We start from the raw sequence: 19,415 nt of genomic DNA, 5'->3' as shown, positions 1-19,415 counted from the left end.
GGACAGATTAGCATTAAAGGGTTCTTAAAAAGTTTTTTTATTTAACTAATAAAACAAACTTGAATTCAATTTAATATTCTCAAATTTGTATGATGAGTTCTTTTTTTTTACAAATTCTAGAATTTATTAACACTTTCAACAAAAATGTTGTTTTCAGTAATTTTAATGTCAAACTTAGTTTAGTGATAAAAATTCTCTCACAAGATGTTTCTGGTTGCACGTTTATGTTTCGATTTAAAAAATGTGATTATTATGGACAAACTGGAAAATCTTGACAATAATCAAACAAACCATATTCTCAGAGAACTGGCCAAATATCTAAATCTCTTCATATGTACGAATAATGCATTCGATATTTGGCCAGTTCTCAGAGAATATTAGTGCTGTTTGATTCGTTGTGAAAGTGATTTTCCAGTTTGTCCATATTTTTATCACATTTTTTAAAGGAATTTCATAGGTGCAGCCAGAAACATCTTAGGAGAATTTTTATCACTAAACTCTTAACATTAAAATTACTGAAAACAACATTTATGTTGAAAAACTTTAAAATTCTAGGAATTTGTAAAAAAAAAACTTTCGCAGTTGGTAATTTGAGAATATTATGCTTGCTGAATTCAAGTTTGTTATTAGTTAAATAAAATGTTTTCCTGGCTTTTTCCATGCTACATCTACAAAGGTCCTTGGGTATTTAAGTTTCAAAGCAATATCATAAATAGTTTTGATCTCAGCATCAATGAACTGCGGGCTACAAACACGTAAAGCCTTTTAAGAACATTCCAGAAAAGACAGAGAATTTAACATTTTGATGGTGATTGGAATAATAATGAACAAAAGAGGCAATGTTAGTTGATTTTCGAAAGACTGAAAAGGTGAAATTTCTATCATCAAGAAAATTCATTATCCTGTGGGATTCGCTTATACACTGAAGTCACGTGCATCTACTGTGATTTTTAAGCATATATATGTATTATTATATATATATATATATATATATATATATATTATATATGTATATCTACATTTGTATATATTTGTATATATATATATATATATATATATATATATATATATATATATATATATATATATATATATTTTATATATGAGGTCAAGAAATTTTGTCAAGAATCATTTACAGAAAAACAAGTCCAGTTCTTTTGGTTTGGAACGGAGAGGTAATGCAGAAATAATTACTACAATCATTTACATGACAGAATTATGTTCTTGGGTTAGAAACGGAATGATACGAGGACACGATGGCCTCATGGCACATAACAGTTCTTTTTAAATTTAGGCTGACTTATTTATTCCTCATCAGTCACCCGTTTCGCTAATTGTAACAGATGATACAGGATTTTTTCAGAATAAATATTAGATAGTATAAATAACGAAAATAGTGTACCACTGTATAAATAAAAAAAAAAATAAAAACCTAAAAGTACGACCTTTTCAGGACACCCCAAAAGAAAGGAAGTTTTAATCAGCCGGGACTTCCTAAATGGAATCAGACTTTAAATACCTCTATTGTCGTTGGGAGTTTCACGTCCAAACTTGGACTGCAAAACGTCGCGGGGGACGACGGAATGAAGTGGCGAATTGCAGGATTATTTAGGAGAAAATTAACGTCAAAGAGGGAAATATTATAGCTCCCCACAATCAATCCATCCAGTAAATCTCCCTCCCCAGCCACCCAACAGAAATCCCCTCCCAAGCTCCCAACCTGTTCCCCCTCCCCATCCGCCACAGGTCCATACCCTCCATCCACCAAACCGGTCCAACATCCACCCAGCTCGCCTCCTTCCACCAGCCACCCAATCAGTATCTCCCGAGCCACCCAACAGGTATCCCTCCCACCCATCCACCCCCGTCCATTTCATTCCTCCCCTCCCCCATCCACCCAGGGTGTCCTTCCCCCCCATCAACACAACCGGTTTTCCTGGCCACCCAACCGGTTCCTCCTCCCCGCCATCCACCCAACCGGTTTGGATAAGTACATCCACGCAGACTTTTAACGAGACAATCGGTTACTCATTTCGGTCTATCCAAGGTCGGTTTCACATAAAACAAAAAAGAAACACATTTTTTCAAGCGGTTTCCTGAACAATAAGACTATCAACCCCTCAAAAGATATGAAACACAAACTCCTTTTCACCTTCTGAGTTTATAGTTGTAAAAGGCCTATTACCTCGTGTAATAATTTTTACATATAGGATATATTTATAAGAAAGTGTCGAAAAATTGGTTTCTTTACCACAGAAATAAACCCCAGCCTCCTAATAAGAGATCAAACATAATTTGCAGAAGAGAATAAAGGATTCTCTTCAGATTTAACAAAAAAGAAACCATTCTTCATATTTGTCCGACATAGTCTGTTCAGTCACCCAGAGTTTGATTGTATTTCTAAACACTTAAGACCCTTCTGAAAAAGTGGGGAACCAATCAGACATACATAAATAGTTGCATGCACAATCATACATATAAACTTGCGTTTGCGTGTGAAAGAAGAATCCGCAATTTTGTCTAATGAGGTAAATATCGCTATACATGGAGAAGCCTTCGTCTATCAAAGCTGAAGACCAACTTAGCTGAAGACGTCTACTACCTTTAGACGAGAGCTTTAAAAAGTTTGGCAAAATCCTCCCACTGGACACAACTGTGAATCTTTATATAGATCAATATTATATATATATATATATATTATATATATATATATATATATACATATATATATATATGTGTATATATATATATATATATATATATATATATATATATATATATATATATATATATATATATATATATATATATATATATACAGTCACATACACCTTGGCATTTTTTTATATCCACAACCACAAAGCGACTAATACCGTGGGAGTAACATACACAAAGAGGAATCGCGCCAAAGAGGAATCGGATACTAAGAGTCAATCGTGGCTTATTATTGTGAATATAATATATATATATATATATATATATATATATATATATATATATATATATATATATATAGCATACACGTGTTTGTGTGCGTGCGTGTGCTCATGTCTGTGCTTTTGATATCTTGGTATAAAATTATCATGAGACATTTCAAAAGGATACATAATTTTATATCCTCCTAGATGCGGAAGCAAAAAAAAAAATCTGCAGTACTTTTTAGGAGAAAGTAAATTACTTATGTCTAGACGTATGAATTTTAGCAGATATTTAGTACATATCTAGAATAAATGCACAAGAAAACGAGAAAATATATCAGGTTTCCAAAGGAATGAAAAAAAATATATGAGAAAAGTATTTCGTTAACATTAACAAAGTTACGTAAATCTTAAGGTTCAAAATGTTTATCAATCGTGACAAAAAAAAAAAAAAAATACGGAGTTACCGGTACCTGCTTATTCACCTACCTTCCTGTCAATCTACCTGTTTCAGTCTCCCTGTAGTGTCAACTTTAACACAAATATTCTGCCCTCCTAATGAAGCCTTTTGTTCCAAAGAGGGGTTGTTTGCTTTGTAAATATTTCTGTTCTAGTCTAAATTTGCTTTTAATTTTGGAATCTTTCCACATCTCCAGTGTGGTACGATTATATGAGACACTTTCTCGTACGATTTTATGAGACTCTCTCTCTCTCTCTCTCTCTCTCTCTCTCTCTCTCTCTCTCTCTCTCTCTCTCTCTCTCTCTCTCTCTCTGAGAGAACCATGGGGATATTGACTTGTTTGGATAATATTGTAAAAGATAAATTTAACAGATTTTAGACATGATGACTGAAGCACTGAGTCTGAATAACGCTTTAACTTTAACCTAAAGCTATAATATTCGCAGTTATATCATACATTAATAATAGCCTTGACGACAGAATGAACATATTCGCGTGAACATTAACCTCTTGTTATAACTGATTTTCATTACATATAATTAAGGCCAAAGGCCAATCACTGGGACCAATGAGGACATTCATCGCTGAAAGGAAAATTGAGAGTAAGAGGTTTAAAAGGTGTAACAGGAGTAAAACCTAACAGTTGCACCGTGAAACAATTGTTAGAAGAGGGATGGAAAGTAAGAAAGAAGAATGAGAATATGAACGGTGAAGTAGTGCAAGGAGTGAAAAGGGTTGCAGCTAAGGGCCGAAGGGACGCTACAAAGAACCTTAAGTAATGCCTACAGTGCACAGTGTGAGGTCCACTGACAGCACTACGGGATCTTCTTGTTATAAAGATTTAGTTTTAACGTTTCTGAGCAAATTATAAGATAAAATAAACGAACCACGAATCATTCCGACTTTCTTCTAAAATGATCTTCAAGTGTTTTGACGACTGAAAAAAGGCTTTGAAATCTTTTCATTTTACATTTAAAAGTTATATAATATTTTCGTCTACATTGAATTTAACGACTTCAAAATAATTCCTGGGTTAATTCAGGAGAAGCAGCACATCACTTCGTAATTAATTAATAATTTGGATTAAATATACTCCAAAGCGTCCCGCTCTTTATGAAAGACTTGAAATGTAATTAACAATTAGGGCATCTGATGAAATATCCATTCTCTCTCTCTCTGTTTGAATCGTATATTAATTCCATCTGGCCTTCTCATTAGAAGGAAATCTCCCTTTTAATAATATCTTGCATTTCTCTATAAAGTATGGAATCTGTATTTGATTAAATGACAGAAAGTATTTAAGTAAAAGTAACTGTAAAATGATTCGTTTTAGATTTCGTAATAAATCAAAAGTAAGAAATATTATATGGACCTAATAACCAGATTTGCAATCAATATAATTGTATGTATATATGAACATGCGTTCACACAGTTATATCCTACTTATTTTCAATATCAATATCTCATTTATTTCAACATATATGGGACTCATGATGCTCCAGAATTGTTCAACAGGCATAAAATTCAACTGCTATCTACATTTAAATAAAATAAAATAAAAGCTCCATTAGTTAGTGCAAGTCCTTTTCCTCAAGAAGATTATAGATAACTTGATTATAGATAACATTACTGGTCTTCTTCGGTGTCAGGGAAAATTTGTTGGAAATTTCATCGACTTATCTTCCCTTTCTTCAGGTATTATTTCGTATGTTGCTTGCTGAGGTTAGGAGAGGGTATCCTCTTCCTTAACACCCGTAGCATTAGCACTTCTCACATTTGCTCTGTGAGAATCACCAGCTCCATCTCCTGGGTGATCGTGCTCCCTTCCCGGAGGAGTCATGGTTTTACCCATGTGATTAGTAATAACGAGAGTAAAGCCTCAATATATGATTTTTAAACTGTAGCAGATTAACTAATGAATACAAGCATAAAAAAACAAAGAAGGTGCAACACATACACACAAGCACACATACAGATATAGACACAGAAACACACACACACATACATACACATATATGTGTGCGCGTTTCTAAGTCTGTATCTGTGTTTATGTGTGTGCTTGCACCCGTTTTTGTTTGAAGTGCTAGTATTTGTAAGTTAATCTACATAGTTTAAAAATCATATCTATCTATCTATTGTGTGTTTGTATGTAATATATATATATATATATATATATATATATATATATATATATATATATATATATATATATATATATATATTCCTTTGTTTTTTCAACATACACGTTAGCCGAATATTGCATTTGAACTGTCTCCAACGGTAAAGTCACCATTCACTGTTCAGCGAGTGAAAGTGTCCCACGGCGTAACACTGAAGACATATATACGCGTTGCAGGAGCAGTGTTCGAAACTTACACGGCGTCCCCTTTCAAATACGCCGCAAAGTTATTGCAGGATGTACTGCAAAGGGGGCCATTGGGATTTTCATTCATGAGCGGATTCAGCCGTGGTTCGGTTCTCCTCTTCTATTTGTGCATCCTCCCAAGACTTTCTGTCTCTGCATTTTACACACGCATTTACACACACACACATATTACATACACACACACACACACACACACACACACACACATATATATATATATATATATATATATATATATATATATATATATATATATATATATATATATATATATATATATATATATATATATATATAATCGTTGCGTCTTGTATTTCTGTCTACTTGACTTCGTGCCTAAACTCTAGTCAACTAAATTCCATAATGAAACTTGTAAATATTGAACACTGTACGTCGATGAAGCGCAAAATAAAAATGAATAAATCTTGATTTTATAAGACAAAAATTTCGTGTTACTGTTGATTACATCAAGATGGGGTTAACATGACGTTAATTTAGGTCGAAGACACTGCTGAAGTTGTGGATTATTTTTAGTTTTGAAATGCTATCCCGCACCTTGTACTTAAAGGTAAAAAAGAATTTTAATATCGTCAGGTCGATTATCGAAAACCAGTCATTGATATATCTAGTGAACACCAGTTTCCGAAAAGAGGAAAATACCTGCTGTACCAGGAAAGATAACACGTTATAATGAGCCAAAAATGTATTTACCGTACATGCAAATTACACGAGTATATTATTATTATTATTATTATTATTATTATTATTATTATTATTATTATTATTATTATTATTCAGAAGAAGAAGAACCTTATTCATATGGAACGAGCCCACAGGGGCCACTGACTTGAAATTCAAGCTTCTATGGAACATGGAGTTCATTAAAAAGAAGTAACAGAAGGTAATGAGCAATAGAGAAAGAAGAGAGCACTTAAAAAAAAAGAAAAAAAGTAAGTTACCAAATTAATACATAGATGAAAATGTTAGTAATTTATTAAAATGAGTAAAAACAGCAAATACAAATCAGTTATTTTTCTCGACCTGTCCTTGCTTCCTTAACGTAGGGAACCAATGGTTTACAGAACGAAGGAAAAAAAAAGGATAAAAGTGAAAAGGACGAAAAAGAAATAAAATCCAAGGAGGTAGCCTATATCCGTATAAGGCATAAAAATAGTTTTACGGTTAAGTAAATCCTCTGACAAAATCCCCATCAGTGCGGATTACCTTCGCTGAGGGTTTTTGAAAAGGAACGTAAAATAAATTTTTTATTTTTGTTGGGAATAAAATACTCACTCTTTTTCGACTGAACTTCACTGCTATTTGTCAAGGCGAGACTACAGTGACCTCTAAAATAAGGAAAAAAGGGAAGCCAATATAATGGAATTCAAAGTCATAATTCCTCTGAGTGCTCTTAAATGCTTGAAATATTAGAGTAAAAAAATACTTTTTCCTTTTGTTCTGTTGTATTACTGTTTTAACCCGAGCTGCATTTACACCATTTTCTATTCCAGTGCATTTTCTACATTATCAAATATCTAGTCAAGAATTCATACCTAAATAAAACTGCATTTTCATGAATGAAACAGAGTGGTGAAAGAGTCTTCCAAAGGAAAAAGAAAAAATCATTATTTATGTGAACTGCATGAAAAGTGAGCGGAGTGTTGCGAAGGGCGAACCCTTTATGAAGTGAAATCCAAAAGCTAACAAATGCAGCCTAATGCAACGATACAAACATTTTTGTTTCATTGCAACAAGATCCACAGAACATGAAAGTGAACAATTTCGAAGCAATTTATCTCATCAGCTTCAATCTATTTTTTTTTATATTCTCAATCAACTTTCGCAATCGACCTCCTATGCATTATATATACATTGTATGATTTCATGTTAATTGTATATAGATGTATATATCTGACATTTCGCACTTCAGACTTGTCTTACTATCACGATTTTGGAAGAGGAAAAAGAGACGCATTCACATAAAGTCCTACACTACCTTTCAAGGTTTTATGTTTGATTTTAGTTGTTCCACTTTCATACCAAATTATACGCCAAATTTCAATAACGGTCAATATCTTATTTTAGCTGTATTTACACTTAGAGTTGTTATGTATACTTTTTTTGTAAAGCATACGTACATACATACATATATATATATATATATATATATATATATATATATATATATATATATATATATATATATATACACACACACACACATATATATATATATATATATATATATATATATATATATATATATATATATATATATATATATATATATATATATATATATATATACACAAAGATTGAGGTCATGTGAAAACCAGTATGTTACGTGAATGGTTCTTTGTTACGTCCCTCCGAGCACTAGAAAAAATTAATCAGAGGCACTTTACACTAATTGGGGGTTTGAGGTACAAATCAGTGAGCATTTTGGGTAATAACGACAATGGATAAAAGTTCCTTATTTATAGAAATTAACATAGCGATTGGTATATGGATTGTTCGTAAGCTCACATGATCGTTTGTTTAAGTTAAAAAGAATTATATATATAATATATATATATATATATATATATATATATATATATATATATATATATATATATATATATATATATATATGAATAGGTCCTTATATCTTTATGTGTACACACACACACACACACACACACACACACACACACACACACACACACACACACACATATATACACATATATATATATATATATATATATATATATATATATATATATATATATATATATATATATATATATACTATATATATATATATCATATATATGCAATCTACACACACATATCTAACACACACACAGGGTTCTTATCTTGTATATATATATATATAAATATATATATATATATATAATATATATATATATATATATATATATATATATATATATATGCATGTAATATATACTTATACAGTATTTCTTGACAAACGACAAAATATAGATCTCTCATTATCTACGCTGACTTCAATCAGAGTTGATGCTCATCCAATCGAAATATCAATTTGCAATCTAATCCCAAAATGAGATCATGGTCTTTGCTTTTGTATAACGTATAAGCCACGAAATCAATTTGCAGCAAAGTGTAATAGTATGAAATCTAATTCTACTACTGTTACTATCTAAGCTCATTATACACTAATTTCAAATATAATCTTGCCCTCACAGTTGAATTATGAAACAAATGTTAGGAGAGCGTGGAAAATCAGATGGAAGAGCGAGAATATGAACAGAGGTACAGCTAGGGGCCGAAGGGAAGCTGCAAAGAACCTTAAGTAATGCCTACACTGCACTACGTGAAGTGCACTGACGGCACTACCCCCGTAAGGGAAAGTTTAGTAGTCTGCTGTTGTACTTGTGTGTATTTTATAAGAGCTTCTGGGCTTAGGTCATTCTTAACAATTCGACCTTTGTCGTTTATCTTGAAGGATGCCATTTCCCTATCACCTGAAGCATGCCTTTTCCCTATTACCTGAAGGATGTCTTTTCCCTATCACCTGAAGGATGCCTTTTCCCTATCACCTGAAGGATGCCTTTTCCTTATCACCTGAAGGATGTCTTTTCCCTATCACCTGAAGGATGCCTTTTCCGTCATCTGAAGGATGCCTTTTGCCTATCACCTGAAGGATGCCTTTTCCCTATCAACTGAAAGATGCCTTTTCCCTATCAACTGAAGGATGCCATTTCCCTATCACCTGAAGCATGCCTTTTCCCTATTACCTGAAGGATGTCTTTTCCCTATCACCTGAAGGATGCCAAATATCACCTGAAGGATGCCTTTTCCTTATCACCTGAAGGATGTCTTTTCCCTATCACCTGAAGGATGCCTTTTCCCTGTCATCTGAAGGATGTCTTTTCCCTATCAACTGAAGGATGCCTTTTCCCTATCACCTGAAGGATGCCTTTTCCCTATCACCTGAAGGATGCCTTGTCCATATCATCTGAAGGATGCCTTTTCCCTATCACCTGAAGGATGCCTTTTCCCTATCACCTGAAGGATGCCTTTTCCCTATCAACTGAAGGATGCCTTTTCTCTATCACCTAAAGGATGCCTTTTTCCCATCACCTGTAGATTTGAGGTCTAGAGGTCTAACCTGATCACCGAAAAGCACCTAATATGATAAGACACAGTGATCAACATTCAATTTAGTTTATAAGATCAACTAATCATGTCATCACTGTCATATTTATGCATAAAATTGAGAAGTCTTTAGAATACCGTTGTAATTACAAAAGAAAAAATTAAATAGGTTTTCCCTGAGACGTCTCAGGAATCTTACTATAATTATGGATGACAAAATAAATAGGGGTTTCTTCATACTATGAATTACCCGGTCATAAATCAGAATTAGGAGGCGAGGTCTTGTCACGATGCGACTAAATTACTAAAATACTCTTTGCCAGCTGCTTTCCATGGTAAAGTGAATTCAGTGCTCAAGAAAAATTCTATAATTTACATATTTCTTTAAAAGAAGCACCACCTGATGATCAGCACCACGTTTTCATTTAGGAAGACAAAATAGTATAGTTCTGTTTTGGTAACTGTTCCATATTTCACCTGATAAAACTGTTAATGAATTTGTAACATTTTCACGCTTGTATTCTTCCAATGGTGTGTTGTATTAATTAATTTAATTTCAGCCTATTTTCTCAAATATGCCTCATATCTATTCCACCATAAGTTTCTCTCAGTAAAAGACTGAAGTCACTGACCTACGAAGCTGTAACGCCAGAAAATTCTCATACATCAGTTTCAAGCGGAGGTTACTTACAAAAGAACAAAAGAAGATAAAAACAAGGAAATTTCTCCGTCTCTGTCTTAACACAATAACGTTAATGACTTAAATTACTTCCCTCAATTTCTTCTTGCAGCTAAGGGAACTAAGTCCATTTGACCGGTCAGTATGGAATAGTTGCTGAATCCTTGCGAATTACTACGATGGCTTTAAATAGTTAATTCTGCTCTGGATATTGGCTTTGTAACGGAGGTGGTTCTAAATACTGAAAGTGTTTTGGTATATGGAATGGAATAGAAGAGAGAGAGAGAGAGAGAGAGAGAGAGAAATATCTTTGCTGTCTTGATTTTATTCTGGATATCAACCAGAAAGGCGACAAAAATGTAAGCACATTTACCTACTCACAAAGAATATTAAGACTTTTAACATTAGACTTTACATCGACCATTAAGGACTAAAGAAAGAAAAAAATTGGGAATAAAATTCTTACACCAAAAAGCGGATGGTTCCTCTGCAATTTTATAAAAAGGAAATAATGTACCACCTCTCTCTCTCTCTCTCTCTCTCTCTCTCTCTCTCTCTCTCTCTGTAATCTAGGCATTCATCACCCAGGTTATTAACCTTCCCATAATTCATAAAAAGTCTCCAACGCAAAGTGTATTTGTCGTACCTCCGGAAAGTCAGTTTCGCCCTCTCGAAAGGGTGTCATTACTCTGACATAAATAAACCTGACTTATAACTGTTCATTTAATTTTCTTCCCAGGAAATGTGACGACTTCTCCCTTCAGCCGACTCCCCCGGGAGCTGCAGGTCATAACTTCGCTTATGACGTTGTTGCGTGTGCAAGGGCGATCGACTTTTATTCTCTCGCGTTGCGTTTTTACTTGTCAGGCTTGTCTCAACTGTTGCTTTGCTTTGTCTTTCTTTTAAAGAAGGAAAAAGTGGCAGCTGTGATTATAAAAAAAAAAAATTACGATGAAAAATGTAGGATGAAATCTTATTAAAAAAAATTTACGATTTGAAACTGAAGGCGATAAAAAGTGCATTTAAATTTACGATGAAGTTCAACGGAAAAACAACTGACCATATGATGTTTCTACAAAGGATTTGCACTATGAAACAACTGTTAGGATTAAGTGGAAATTAAGATGGAAGAAAGATAACATGAACGGAGATACAGTAAAAGGCTTGAATGGGGTTGAAGCTAGAGTCCGAAGAGACATTGCAAAGAAACTAAAGTAATGCTTACAGCGCATCGCGAGAGGTGCATTGATGACACTATCCCCGCCCCCACCCCAACCACCCCACTGTTTCTCAACATCAATCTAAATAAACTTCCTTTCTGCACCAACGATACCGGAAGTTGCGTAATGAAATCTAGTTGTTTTGATTACTGAAAGGATTTTATTATATTCCTGAGAGTCTTTCGGTAAAGACTAGTTATCATTCAAAGGATAATTCATGACTCAAAATTTTCGAGTTACAGCAGGAGATACTCCTGGTTTTCTTTGAGTGAATATGTTACTTAGAAATTTGAATTGCGATATTTAGATGTTAAGCGATTTTACTCCTAAAAGGAATGTCATGATAGGTATCGTCACATTATTATAGTTTTTTTTTTTTTTACGAATGATCATGATGCTACGAATTTATTTCATCGATCAGTTTAGAAACAAATTAATCCACCGTTCAGCTACCCGGTTTATGCACAGCAATTTTGAAAATACACAACGCGTCCCCTGGCAATCATTGGTTTCATTCACATTGTTTTTAAAACGAATAAATTCATTATCAAGGAGGAGGACGAGGAGGAGAGGAGGGGAGGAGGAGGAGGGGAAAGGTTAGTAGTATACTCAAACCTGAAAACCACTTATCTTTTTTTACCCTCTCGTTCGAAAACAACAGCTGCGATAAAACAATATTTTCAGAGCGCACATTTTTTGGCAAACACTGTTAAGTGTCACATCGCTGTTATGCATTTTAAGATCCAATGAAATAAGGGCATATTCTCCTCTTTCAGTGATAAAAAACACTATAAAAAATTTACTGAAGGTTAAATGAAGCTGGGTTTCTTTATATTCGGTTTATACATTCAGTAAACAGAACTTCTCTTTACCATAACGCCATGCAAAAAGATTTTTCATTTATAATCCGCGAGAGATTCGAGGCCTTTGAAATGAAACTGGGTGAGGGCGACAAATACTGTCAATTAGAATTCTAAAACAGGGGAATAAAATGTCTTCATTCTCCGTAAGAATTCGACTAAGCTGCTGGAATTTGAAATGCTTAAGACTGTATATATATATATATATATATATATATATATATATATATATATATATATATATATATATATATATATATATATATATATTATATATATATATTAGATATATATATATATATATATATATATATATATATATATATAATATATATAGATATATATATAGGTATATATATAAATATATATATATATTATATATATATATATATATATATATAAATATATATATACATTTATAATATATATACATATAATAATATATATAGATGATAAATAGGTAATCTATAAATATATATATGTATTATGGCTGTATAAATATATATACATAAATAGGGTAAATTTAAATTTATATATACATTTATATATAGGACATTAATATACATTGTAAAAATATATCATATATATATAAATGACCAACCTATATGAATATATACTAATACATAAATATATGTATACATATATATATATAGGTTTCTATTAATAGGGGACAGTTATATATATAATGATTATATCAATGGCTTATATATAAATATATATATATATATATATAAAGATAAAATCTGATAGAAACTCTGGGTTTGAAACACTGGAGTGCTACTCCACGATGAGGCCTTTCGACACTTCACACTAGTCCTTTACATTTAGCAGACTGAAGGAATATAAAAGTATGTTTACAAAGAAAGTTCATATAAATGACAGAAGGGGATTATAAAGGAAACATATGTACCTGGAATGGCTCCAACACAATTGAAGAATTAGTACAACTGCCAAAACAGGATTAAATACTTAAGGAGAAGTTTTTACAAAGGATTAAGATCAACCGTTCAGGAGCAGGGAAGGACAATTAAAAGATTATACAGGTTCGTGACTTGACCACCTAAAAAGGTTTTTAGTACAACACAATTAATTTTTTTTTTTTTAACAATAATAACTTTTGCAGGATGAACATTTTTACAAAAAAATTATATTAAACATACGGATTTACAGAAAATATATATCAAGTAGCTGACCGTTTTCTTTTGTAATTAAGTCAGTGTTTTTTATCTTTTAGGTCATTCTTGAACATTTTTCTAATACAGGGGTCCAAATAATACATGCCAGGGCTAAGATTAAAATTACAACTGGAAGTAAGCTGGATAATAGCGAACTCCAATAGATTTCTTGAAGAGAAATCTTTCGATGCCGGCAATCACGGAACTTTCAGTCCAATTTATCCTGCTAGAGAGATTTTTCACTTAAATGAATGAATATAGCATTGGATGCTTGTCCAGTTTTGACTGAATACTTATGTTGCTTAATACGTACATCTAAATCTTTGCTTTAGATTGGCCAATATAAAATGAGGGCAATCCAAACATGGAATTTTATATATTATGTTGTTGTTTTCTTCAGGGCTATTTTTATTAACATTCTTTTACCGTAAGTGTGTTATTATAAGAAAAAATTTTTCCTCTGTAATTTTTATTTTCAGAGCCTTCAGCGCATTGTCAGTCCCCAGTATTTGGATAAAAAATTGAATACATAAGAAAAATAGGGACAGATTTATGTTATCCTTCACATATACTAGATATTTTTATAACAAAGCCCACAAAAAGTTTTATAGTGAAAGTAACATGAAGAAAGTTCCCTAAGAACAAAATTCTTAGCTTGCCTTATTTTAGTGGTTTTGAAAACATAAAATCATTGTTAAAACCTTTTAATGTAAACCTCGTTTTTTCTTATAATAACTAACTCAAAAAAAGAATGTTAATAAAAAATAGCCCTAAAGAAAACAACAACATAATATATAAAATTCCATGTTTGGATTGCCCCTCATTTTATATTGGCCAATCTAGCAAAGATTTAGATGTACGTATTAAGCAACATAAGTATTCAGTCAAAACTGGACAAGCATCCAATGCTATATTCATTCATTTAAGTGAAAACTCTCACAGGATAAATTGGACTGAAAGTTCAGTGATTGCCAGATCGAAAGATTTCTCTTCAAGAAATCTATTGGAGTCCGCTGTTATCCAGCTTACTTCCAGTTGTAATTTTAATCTTAGCCCTGGCATGTATTATTTGGACCCCTGTATTCTAAAAAAATGTTCAAGAATGACCTAAAAGATAAAATCACTGACTTAATTAGAAAAACAAGGTAGCTACTTGATATATATTTTCTGTATATCCGTATGTTTAATATAATTTTTTTTGTAAAAAATTAATTTTCATCTTGCAAAAAGTTATTATTGTTAAAAAAAAATTATTGTGTTGTACTAAAAATTTTTAGGTGGTCAGTCACGAACCTGTATAATCTTTTAATTGTCCTGTCCCTGCTCCTGAAATTTTGATCTTAATCCTTTTTATTTGAAAACCTCTTAAGTATTTAATCCTGTTTTGGCAGTTGTACTAATTCTTCAATTGTGTTGGATTCCAGGTACAAATATGTTTTTCCTTTATAATCCCCTTCTGTCATTAATATGAGCTAAATTCTTTGTAAACATAAATCCATCAGTCTTCTTTTTATTCTCATAGTGTCAGGCTAATTAATATCAGAAATCACTCTAGTGTTTTATCTTTGAAAATATAAATTTTTCTGTTTTAGTGATTCGAGCCTCTAGGCACATGAATTGGCCATTTGGAATCATTAATGATTAAACGATCGTCCCCTTTTATATTTATTTATATATTCATCACGTTCCATTTTTTCGTTTTCTGATTTAGTTATACATACTGAATAGGTTGGTCCATATATATATTTTTATATATATATTTTTTTATATATATATATATATATATATATTTTTTGTTTTATATATATATATAATTCTATTTTTAATTTTTTTATTTTGTAATCCATTATATAATTTTTAAATTTAAATTTGTATTTTTGTAATTTGCTTATTTATTTTTAGCTCATGTAATGAATTATTGCGTCGGGAATAAATAGACTCCACATTATGCAAAAATACGTAAATACTGATCTGCCAATCTCATTAATGGCTGTTACATAAAATTATACCCTATTACTAAACTGGTTATGAAAACAGCTATGCTTATGATCGCTGGGCGCGTTTGATTAAACAGCATGGTATACGTACTGATAAAATAAGTATTGATATAAACAAGTTGTTCTGTCTTTCAGCATAACTTTTTGTGAGAGCGTTAACGCACTCTAAACATTAGTAAGCATCGCTTACTTGATCCACTAGTTCCTCGCCGGGTGAGCGGGTTCCGTTCTCGGCTACCACTCTTTTGGTCGCGAGTTCGAATCTCCGACCGGCCAGTGAAGAACAAGAGGAATTTGTTTCTGGTGATAGATGCTCATGAATTATTGCCTAAATAGACTCATTATGCAACGTAAATATTGATCAGCCAATTCATTTCTCGCCATAATGTGGTTCGGATTCCACAATAAGCTGTAGGTCCCGTTGCTAGGTAACCAATTGGTTCTTAGCCACGTAAAAGTAAATCTAATCCTTCGGGCCAGCCCTAGGAGAGCTGTTAATCAGCTCAGTGGTCTGGTTAAACTAAGATATACTTAACTTTTACTTGATCCACTGTCTCCCTGCATGATCCCCGAATGCAGTATATATACATATTTGATCCCCGAGCAGCTAGTAATAAACACGGAGAAACAGATTTGATGAATCACTGTTTCGCCTTGTTTAGTTTTAATAATGTCCCCTCGGGGATCAAATGTCCCTAAGTGAAATTGGTGATTTGACGAATTCCCTGAAAATTTCATTGTATAATTATGAAAAATTTCACAGTCTTACTGTAATTATATATACTACATACTATATATATATATATATATATATATATATAATATATATATATATATTTATATATATATATACACTCACCCGCTAATTTCAAGTAACGGATTTGGCTCAAGCCTTGAAAACACCTCTCGACCATTTCCTGAATGGGCCTGGTTTCTTCCACTTTACTGTAACACACACACACACATATATATATATATATATATATATATATATATATATATATATATATATATATATATATATATATATATATATATATATATATATATATATATATATGGTAGGACTGAACAACACCAAACATTTAAAGCAAAGAAAAGAGTGCTCCATATATTACGGAATTGGTATGAACACAAAAATTTTTATATCACTGGGCCGATGAAGATGTAGTTGCCAAATTTCTGTAAGTACAAATTTTTAACTCGAAGACGTCGTAGAAAGGCAACGTATATTCACATAAGTACAAAGCAACATAATAGGTCTAAGGTATTGGTACTATGTGGCAATGTTGCCGGTCACATGTTAAACCCTAAGACTAGTTCAGCCTCCTTGTAAGGACGGTTCTGTTAAAACAATAAAAATAAAGCTAATATTTTCATAAACATCTTCAGCATTTCTAGCACTTTCTAGGAACACGTAACTACAAGAAAGCAGAAAGGTTGTGTGAGCTTACTTGGTACTTATGAATCCACTTCACAGAAGCCAATCATTCTCATGTCTAGGCAGTTACTTTTTCTTTATAGTTGTGTGCAACTCCTAATTGTTTTTAATTATACAACATCCTTGGTGATGAAACTTCTCTGGCACTTTCTGAAAACAACGATTACCGCTAGAATGATAATCATATTACAGAAATACAAAAAGGAAAAAACACTTCCTTTCGAATAATAAAAAGACAGGAAACAGAATTAAGGCATTCGAAAATATAGGGGAATAAATGAACAAGGAAAAGGAACTTGTGCAACATTCAAATAATAACAATGGAAATCAAGTCTATTCCCATTCACTTCTGGTTCATGGGTATAAACAAATACAATAGAAGACCTGAATGCATATTCATTAGGATTAACGAATCTGAGTCGAGTGCAGCTAATTCCCCAGTCTCGTTATTTATTGCAGCATCCGTGTATATATATATATATATATATATATATATATATATATATATATATATATATATATATATATATATATATATATATATATATATATATATATAATATACCATAAATATAAATATTCTAGTCTATGCTACGGAGGTTAGCCTAAATTAGGCAAACATAAGTTACCACAATAACCTAGGTTCTTGTGGTTTGGTTTATCTGATTAATTATAGCTCTACTGAATCCATAAGTGTAAGTTACCATATATACTTAGGTAACCAAGGTTATCGTGGTTTGGTTTAACTAATCAAATATAGCTATATATGAATATATATATATATATATATATATATATATATATATATATATACAATATATATATATATATTTTATATGTGTGTGTGTGAATCTCAGCCAAATCAAACGGCACATTCATATGGATTCGGTAGAGCTTTGTTTGATTAGACTAAGTTGTACAACGAGAACCTAGCTTAGCCTAGGTTATGATAAGTTACGTTAATCTAAGCTAGTCCAACTTACGTCAGCATAGACAAGGATAATTTAAGTCATCTTAAGCTATGCTAACGTAGATAGGCCTAAGTTACATTACTTAGGCTGTGTTCATAGTGCTGAAAGTGGTTCTTGGTGTGTTGATTTCTGTCTACAAAGTTATGTTCTTAAATATGATAAGTTATTTATACATAATTTTCCTGTATTTGTTCAAGCTGACCAGCTAGGTCTACTGATTAACGTATACGTACGAAGCATTACTTTAAATAGGCCTAGACCTAGTCATCTGTAACCTTTCTAATGAGCGTTATAGGTCTAACGCTATGGGTTGGTCTTGCAATAAAATTTCATCTATGCATTACCTTAAACTTTTCCTATAATCTCCCTGCACCAGAGGGTATTGCTACAAATTAATAAAAAAAAAAATCAATAATGTTCTTCAACAGGTTCAAATTCAAATACAACCGCCGTTGACAGTGACTCTTCTCGTCACTCGGATTACAAACGGCAACACGCCTTCGGTTGTTTTACAGTCTACAAAACCATTCAAAGTTTTATAAAATGTAGCACATATGTACTGAATAAGAGATTAACCGGGAAGGGGGCACTCATCCGATGAATTCTTTCCTATGACCCCGGACGGCATCGGCTACCGTTTTCATTCTTTCTTAATTTTTTTTTTTTTCAAACCGTAATAAACACATACCTGGACACCCATTCTGTTTCTTATTTATGTCCACTGATGAACAATATATGCCATTCCATGCTTGTAAAATGATGCATCCTAAATATAACGTTATTTTAAACCTCGGAGATTAAAGACAATACGTTTACCTTCCTTGATGTTCACGAGGCAACTGACGGAGTGACTGAAGTGTTGGAGAGTTGGACTGCTAAAGAGACCAATTTTACCAACATGCATTGTCACCCCCAAGGATGACATTGTCCATAAAACCAGACGATTTTGTCCTTAGTGCAGATATATATATATATATATATATATATATATATATATATATATATATATATATATATATATATATATATATATATATATATATATATGTGTGTGTGTGTGTGTGTGTGTGTGTGTGTGTGTGTGTGTAATTTGCAAATATGGTAAATAGACAGTATCTTTGGGTATTTACGCGTGGTTGGCAATCCTAGTTTGCTCCAAAAGTACATGATCTCAATTCGA

The 19,415-nt window shown here is 32.2% G+C and overlaps 1 long non-coding RNA gene across 1 annotated transcript in view; it reads right to left on the bottom strand.

The window, feature by feature from the left end:
- Positions 1-19,092, bottom strand: part of LOC136835116 (uncharacterized) — a 152,188-nt gene extending 133,096 nt beyond the window's left edge. Inside the window, exons 1-2 of the long non-coding RNA XR_010851985.1 lie at positions 18,924-19,092; positions 17,278-17,414 (exon numbers count right to left, since the gene is read on the bottom strand). This is a non-coding gene — a long non-coding RNA (uncharacterized lncRNA). The remainder of the gene's footprint in view (positions 1-17,277; positions 17,415-18,923) is intronic.
- Positions 19,093-19,415: the final 323 nt, after the last annotated feature.

This window comes from Macrobrachium rosenbergii, chromosome 55 (assembly GCF_040412425.1).
Source record: "Macrobrachium rosenbergii isolate ZJJX-2024 chromosome 55, ASM4041242v1, whole genome shotgun sequence".
Lineage (NCBI taxonomy): Eukaryota > Metazoa > Arthropoda > Malacostraca > Decapoda > Palaemonidae > Macrobrachium > Macrobrachium rosenbergii.
This window is presented reverse-complemented; position numbering and strand designations above follow the sequence as displayed.